General features: G+C 43.2%; 1 non-coding gene across 1 annotated transcript; it reads right to left on the bottom strand.

The window, feature by feature from the left end:
• Positions 1-1,500: 1,500 nt before the first annotated feature.
• On the bottom strand, positions 1,501-1,573 carry Trnat-ggu (transfer RNA threonine (anticodon GGU)). Its single transcript has one exon. It is a non-coding gene; the product is annotated as a tRNA-Thr (tRNA).
• Positions 1,574-7,814: the final 6,241 nt, after the last annotated feature.

Here is a 7,814-nt window from a genome sequence, read left to right as displayed (position 1 = left end):
AACTGTTCTTCATAGCTCAAACTACCCAGGCTGCTTCTGAGAAGAGGTATGGCTTTGATAATGCCAAGATCTGATTGTGACTACATGAAACAGTCATATGCCTGATTTCCCCCCATCACACATGACATGAAGGCTAGAATCCAGCTTGGAGTCAGTGGTTGGTGGTTATTCAGTTGAAGTGAGGATTTGTTTGTTAGGTATGTCTTAGATAACAACAAAGAAATAACTGTACAAGCGTTGCTGCTTAACGACCTCCTATTGTTGACTGAGACAGGAAGACTGGCAGTTTCCAGAATGTGACTGATTGTGTAGTTGAAAATGGAACATGTATCGAAGTGGATTGTGGTGGTACATCTGAGTTAGGAAACTGTTGTCGGGCTACTGATGGTGTTTGTTGTCGAGATTGATTGCATGATTGTAAAAGGTAAGGGCAGGTAAGGTGAGAACCTTGAGAGTTTTGGTGGCTAGGTTACCCACTATTGAAAAGTGGTTTTGGCATGAATTTGCAACAGAAGCAGGCCTTTCTGCGGTATGTCCTCTTTCTTGAGTTGTCTTGTGTGGAACACTGGGTTGTGGTGCAATAAGCTGTTCCAAATTTCTAGTTATCATATTTCCCCCATGATGGGACTTATGAAAGTCTGAATACCTAGAAGCATGTATTGCTGGCTGGCTTTTGGGCTGTTCGTGACTATTGTGGCTGTCTGCAATGTTGCTACTGGTATAATACTATATAATATCTTAATTGAAGGAATCACCTAACTCATTTACTGATGTTGGAAAAGGATCATTGCTCCATCAACTGGATGGGCAACTGCTATGGTTGGGAGACTTGATGCCATATGGATTGTCACACTAGCTTTACCAGTTGGTTCTGTAGGCACATTCTTAACATGAAAATCATCAGTGAGATGGATAACAAGTTTTTTGGTCTGAAAAAAAAATTAATATCAATTTTATTGATTGCTTATGTTTTTAAAAAAAGTGTTTGTTTATTGGTCATTGTATTTGTTATGCTTTATCCTGTAGGCTGTCAGCACAGTTTTGTCCATAATTTATTGATGGTTATTTTGCATGTTGTTGTTTAAACATGTCATTCATACATATTCCACTGCTAAAGCCTAAGACTCTGCTTGCAGTCTGTGCAGACCTGGTTAACCCATGAATATCAAGGAACATTTCAGCTTATTTTTGGAGATGTGATGTTTTCTGGGATCTGAGGGAAATTGCATATCATTCATGTTATCATACTCAAGAACAAAGGTTGTTTTGTACCAGTGACTGCTGACACTCAGAATAAAGTTGACATGAAAATTTTGTAAATTATATGGAATATAATAATTTTTTTATTCTTCGAATGGCAAAACTTTAGGCAGGTACGTTGTAATTTGAAGTAAATACTTAAAGTAAGGCAAAATGTGAAGTAGTCATGAATGTGAAAACAATCTTTGCAATAATGATCACTACTTGAGCAGTAGTAAAAATAAGGCTGGAAAAAAATTCAGGCCTGTACAGGATTTGAACCTATGACCTCTGCAATACCAGTGCAGCACTCTACCAACTAAGCTAACAAGCCAACTGGGAGCTGGTCATTATGTTGGTTCCAAGTAAACCCGTGAATGAACGACTGTGAATATATGAAAGTCATATATTTGAACTGTGGATAAAGACGTGGATATGACAGCAATCTTTGCAGTAATGAACGCTACTTGAGCTGCAGTGAAAATACGCCTACTGCTCAAGTAGTGTTCATGACTGCAAAGAGGCTTGTTATCAACCAGGGACGCTGTGGTGCACAAGTTGTTTGAGAAACACTGACAAAACATTTGCCTTGAGGACTACTTATAAAAGCTAGTAAGGAAAAAAAAACTTCCGATAGTTATATTCAAAGCCTCTATGTCCTACTGGATATTCATGGTTTACATACTTCACCATTTACATGGTAAACAATAAAGCAAATGATGACATAATTATCACCTTTTTCCATGATCAATAACTTAATTAAGATCAATAACTTAAAAATATTCATGCAAAATGGGGCTGGAGTGCCATGCAAAATTCAGTTAGCATGCCAAGCAGATTCGACAGATGGTCAATGTGATTAACAAGCTATGACAGTTAAATGTCTGCTGCAAAACTTACTACTACTCAGTTTAATAGCTCAACAGGGAGAGTCAGGAAATTGGTGCACAGACTGGTCCACCCAATTTCTTAACACTAACCATGGTAAGTACCTTACCTATGCCTGGACATAATCTAAGAAAGGTAACCAATCCACTATATTGTTAATAATCATAGATATGCTATGATTGCACTTGCAGGGTTAAACATCTCCAGGACAACATCAATCAAGTAATAATATAAATACTGATAAAGGTTCTGCACTATGCTCATATTTAACAAGTAAACACATGTTCATTGTTGAAAATATTTCTATATAACTTACAGAGTAGTCAAATACATTATTATTGCATTTTCTATATAATCTTGAAGCGCTGGTGGAAAAATTTCACTCAGCCTTGTACAGGCACTATGAGAGTGGGGTCTATCTCTATACAGATCTGATGATGTACAGGCATTTTGTGAGACTTGTGCACCACATCTCCTTTACATTCTCATCAGTACAATAGTGAGTGCAGATGGACATGCCACCAGAAAGGTATTCACATGTACAGCAGCAAAGAATAGTTGCACTACTCCACATAAACAACTGTGAATATATGAAAGTCATTTATTTCAACTGCTGATAAAGATATGAATATGAAAACGATCTTTGCAGTAATGAAAATAAGGCCTAAAAAAAATCTAAGTAGTGTTACTGCTTAAGAAGTGTTCATTATTGCAAAGATCACTTTCATATTGATGTCTTTATCACAGTTCAAATATATGACTTTCATATATTCACAGTCATTTACTGAGGTCATAGGTTCAAATCCCCAAATTTTTTTGATCATCAGTAAATTAAATCTCAAATTTAAAGTTTTTGGCCTATTTCCGTGTTTTGTTTGCACTTTGATCATCAAAATATCCTCATCCAAAGGGCCAGGAAACTGCACGAGTATCCACAGAGTTAGAAATGGTGGTAAACTTGTCATACTCTTTCATTCCTCTCCAAAAAATGTGACAGAAAGGAGTCGATCGCCCATCATCGTCGTCATTATCATAACTTTATTTGATAAGTAGGTTAAAAAAATGGCAACTTTACTTCTGATGTGGACCTACTATAATTTAAGATAAAAGATAAATAAATGTAAAATAAGATAAATAAACCCAGGGTTAAGTCTTAAATAAGAAACAGAATGAACATAAATATAAATGCGTCATAATATATCAGAAATAGTAGAAATTTGAATTCTTATTATAAACAACAGAGCCACCCCCCTTTCCAAAATTTTTATTTACAACATTATTTTTTGCCTTTTTAAGCCTGTTTTTAAAGGTAATTGGATTGGAAAAGTGTCTTAAATTATCCGGTAATGAATTCCATGCAATTGCTGCCCTGTGTGTATGTTAGATTTTTCCTACATTTGGTTTCCCTGTTCTACGTAGAAGTTAGTGTCACGAGACCTGTTTTCCATATTTGGTATTGTACACGAGGTTTTCTGTTCAGATTAAAAATAGTTCTTCCGCCATCTTGATCTAGTTACTGTGTTCCTGGCCTTTTTATTCGGAATACACAACAACTGGCGACGAGGATGGGATCCCTTTGATCAAGCACAAGCGGTTAACAGGAGTGGGTCGTACAAATCACGTTCAAAAAGGGACAGAGACGACGAAAATAAAATTATGCCGGACGAAGCACCGAGCGCTAACACGAGTCAAGCCATCGGCAAAGTGACAAAGTTTGTGGTGGGAGCGGATTGGGAGTCCTACACCGAACAACTGGATTTTTACTTTCTTGCAAATGGGATCAAGGAACCTAAAACAATGAAGGCCGTACTTTTGACGAACCTTCCGGTGGAGACTTACCAATTGGCGAAGGATTTAGTGGCCCCCACACAACTGAAAGATGACGCCATTACCTATGAGATCATCGTGGAGCGAATGCGGGAACAACTGAAACCTGAAAGATCAGCGCTGGTTGCGAGGTATGAGTTCGACAACCGAGCCAGGAATTCCGGTGAGTCAGTTAGTCATTATGTAGCCACACTGAAGCACTTGGCCACAGAATGTAAGTTTGGAGAGGCCATGCGAACCGAGCGCCTTCGTGACCGATTAGTTTCAGGTATCCGCGACTCGAAGATGATTACGGAATTGTTGAAAGTAAAACTCGCCGACCTTTCATTTGATCTCGCGGTTCAAAAGTGTTTGGCCATTGAGCAGGCTAATAAAGATGTTCAGGTGCTTCAGGGAGAACAAGGGCCAGGCACCCCAATCAATAAACTTGACACTGTCAAAACTGGGGAAGAACAAGCCATATCCAAGCCACCACCTAGGGCCGAGGGTCCCCGAGGTAAGGACAGTAAGAAGTCTAAACCTTGTTACCGCTGTTCAGGGTCACATAACTCACAAAAGTGTCCCTTCATGAAAGAACGCTGTTTTCATTGTGGCATCATTGGACATACACAGAGAGCATGTAGGAAGAGACAGGCCACCTCACAGATGACTGAGGCTGGAATAAATGTCATGGAGGGTGATGATTCCGAAGAAAGTGATGGAGAATTTGGGAACCTGTACCATGTCTCAGACATTAAAAACACAAAGCCCATTTCACTTAAGATCTACCTTGAAGGCCGCCCAGTGACTATGGAGCTGGATACAGGTTCAGTGGTGTCAGTCATGAGTGAGAGGGTGTATTTGGATTACCTCCGCCACATTCCTTTAAAGGACACCTTGAAGTTGCGCACATACACAGGAGAGTCAGTGAAGCCTATGGGGTTTTGCCATGTGACTGTGCAGTATCAGGGACAGTCAAAGAAACTTCCCATATATGTAGTGAAGAATGAGGGACCCACCCTTTTTGGCAGAGAATGGCTGGAATCTATCCATCTGGACTGGCCCTTACTTCGTCTGGAAACATCCGACACCATTCCAGCCCTGGAAGATGTCCTGAGTAAGCATGGAGATGTTTTCTCTGAAGGTTTGGGCAAAATGAAGAATATCCAAGCACGGATCCAAGTTAAAGAGGATGCCCGGCCTCGATTCTGGAAAGCCCGCCCAGTAGCGCTGGCTCGTAAACCAGCAGTGGACGAAGCATTGAGAGAGCTGGAAGCTGAAGGAGTTATAAAGAAGGTAGCTACTAGTGAGTGGGCTGCTCCAATTGTGACACCTGTGAAGAAGGATGGCAGTGTAAGAGTGTGTGGTGACTTCAAAGTGACCATCAATTCACAGCTGGAGGTAGACGAGTACCCACTTCCCCGCATTGATGATATTTACGCCAGCCTAGGTGGGGGAACGTTGTTCAGCGTCATTGACCTTCGTCAGGCTTACTTACAAATGGAGGTTGAGGAGCACTCCAGGCCTTTCCTCACCATTAACACAACCCGTGGTTTGTTCCAGTACCAGCGCCTTCCTTATGGTGTAGCTTCGGCGCCAGCCATCTGGCAGCGAGCTATGGATCAGATCCTGCAAGGACTACCAGGGGTCTTCTGTTACCTGGATGATATCATTATAACCGGCCATACCATAGAGGAACACCTGGAGCGGTTAGTCGCAGTATTGAAGAGGTTGGAAGAATATGGTTTGAAAGCCAACCGAGAAAAGTGTAAATTCCTTAGAAGTTTTGTGGAGTACCTAGGACACGTCATCTCTGCAGAAGGACTGCACCAATCCCCAAAGAAAGTAAAGGCTATCACTGAGATGCCGAAACCTCAGGATGTTACTCAACTGCGTGCTTTTCTTGGCATGGTCCAGTATTACGCCAAATTCTTGCCCGATCTGGCCACTCATCTTGCTCCACTTCATCGGCTGTTACAGAAAGATGTGACGTGGTTGTGGGGAGCTGCGGAACAAACTAGTTTTCTTGTGGTGAAAGAAATGTTGCTACAGGATAGGGTTCTGATGCGCTATGACCCTGACTCACCACTAGTTCTTGCCACAGACAGCTCCTCGTATGGTCTCGGAGCGGTCTTGTCACACCGTACTGCTGAGGGAGTAGAGCGTCCTATCGCTTATGCGTCCCGGTCCCTGTCCGAAACAGAGAAGAAGTTCTCACAAATCGAGAAAGAAGCATTATCTTTGGTCTGGGGTGTGAAGAAGTTCCAAATGTACCTGGAGGGTCGCCACTTCACCTTGGTCACCGACCATCAGCCTTTGAAGTACATAATGGACCCCGGGAAGGCTGTGCCAGTCAGAGCAGCAGCGAGGATTCAACGTTGGTGTCTCTTCCTAGGAGCTTTTTCATACAATATCGAGTTCCGAGGTACCAAGCAACATGCCAATTGTGATGGTTTATCTCGCCTACCTCAACCATCAGCGCCCGCTGACAAGCCCGATGAAGTTGAAATATTCCATACCACCGTTGTCGAGGCCCTCCCCGTTACAGAGCACGACTTGAGAATGCAGACCCGTAGGGATCCAGTACTTTCCCGTGTTCTGGAGCTTGTGCAGTCAGGATGGCAAGGGACCGAACTTCACCCAGAGCTCATCCACTATGCCCATCGCGGTAACGAAATCACGATTCATCATGGAGTTCTAATGTGGGGTAGTAGAGTAGTCGTCCCAGCCAAACTGAGAGAGAGAGTTTTAGAAACGCTTCACGAGGGTCACATTGGTATGGTCAAGATGAAGGGTTTGTCCCGGGGTTTTGTTTGGTGGCCAAACATTGACAAGGACATAGAAGGGGCCGTCCGAAACTGTGAGGGATGTCAAGAGTTGGCAAATAATCCAGCCCGTGCACCCCTGCATCGATGGGAGTACCCTTCCCTTCCCTGGCAAAGACTGCATATTGACTTTGCCGGACCAGTCGAGGGAAAGATGCTCATGGTAGTGATCGATGCCCACAGCAAGTGGCCGGAGATCTTCGTGATGGAGATCACCACTGCTGAAGAAACCGTTAGCACGCTGCGCTCTCTGTTTGCCCGCATGGGACTCCCTGACCAGATGGTGTCAGATAATGGTCCACAGTTCACGTCCGAAACCTTTAGGAAATTTACAACTGCGAACGGTATAAAGCATGTCACTGGTGCACCTTACCATCCATCAACCAATGGTCAGGCGGAAAGATTAGTACAGAGTTTCAAGAAAGGAGTTAAGGCTGACAAGTCCAGTAGAACCCTGCAACACAAGCTTGATAGGTTCCTGTTAGCTTATCGATCAGCGCCACACGCCACTACTGAGCTTAGCCCTGCACAGCTTCTCCTGGGTCGGAATGTTAAGACAAGGTTGGATCTGATTAAGCCGGATGTTTCAAGAAAAGTTAACAAGAAGTTGCTCCAGCCCAATGACCGCACTTTAAAGTCTTTTGACCAAAACCAGAACGTATGGGTCCGCAACTACCGCAGAGGTCCAAAATGGGTGCGTGGCACCGTCATTGAACAAACGGGTCCAGTCCTGTACAAAGTCAAGGTAAACGACCAAACCTGGAAACGTCATGTCGAGCAGCTACGGGATAGCAACCTTTGCCCACCTGACGCGGAAACGATGGATGATTGTGCTGTTCCGGAGGAGGTAGAACATGACACACCGCCTGTAGCTACGGAGACTGAGTGGAAGGATGCACCACCTTTGGCTGTGACGCCTATTGGGGAGTTTTCCCCTCCAGAACCACAAGGTCATCAACTAGATCCGAAACCTGAATCGATTACCACCCGTGCCGGTCGTTTGGTTAAACCACCTCCTAAGTTGAAGGACTATGTTTGCGGCTAGAGGGAACTGTG

Source organism: Pocillopora verrucosa, chromosome 6, assembly GCF_036669915.1.
Source record: "Pocillopora verrucosa isolate sample1 chromosome 6, ASM3666991v2, whole genome shotgun sequence".
In the NCBI taxonomy this organism is placed as follows: domain Eukaryota; kingdom Metazoa; phylum Cnidaria; class Anthozoa; order Scleractinia; family Pocilloporidae; genus Pocillopora; species Pocillopora verrucosa.
This window is presented reverse-complemented; position numbering and strand designations above follow the sequence as displayed.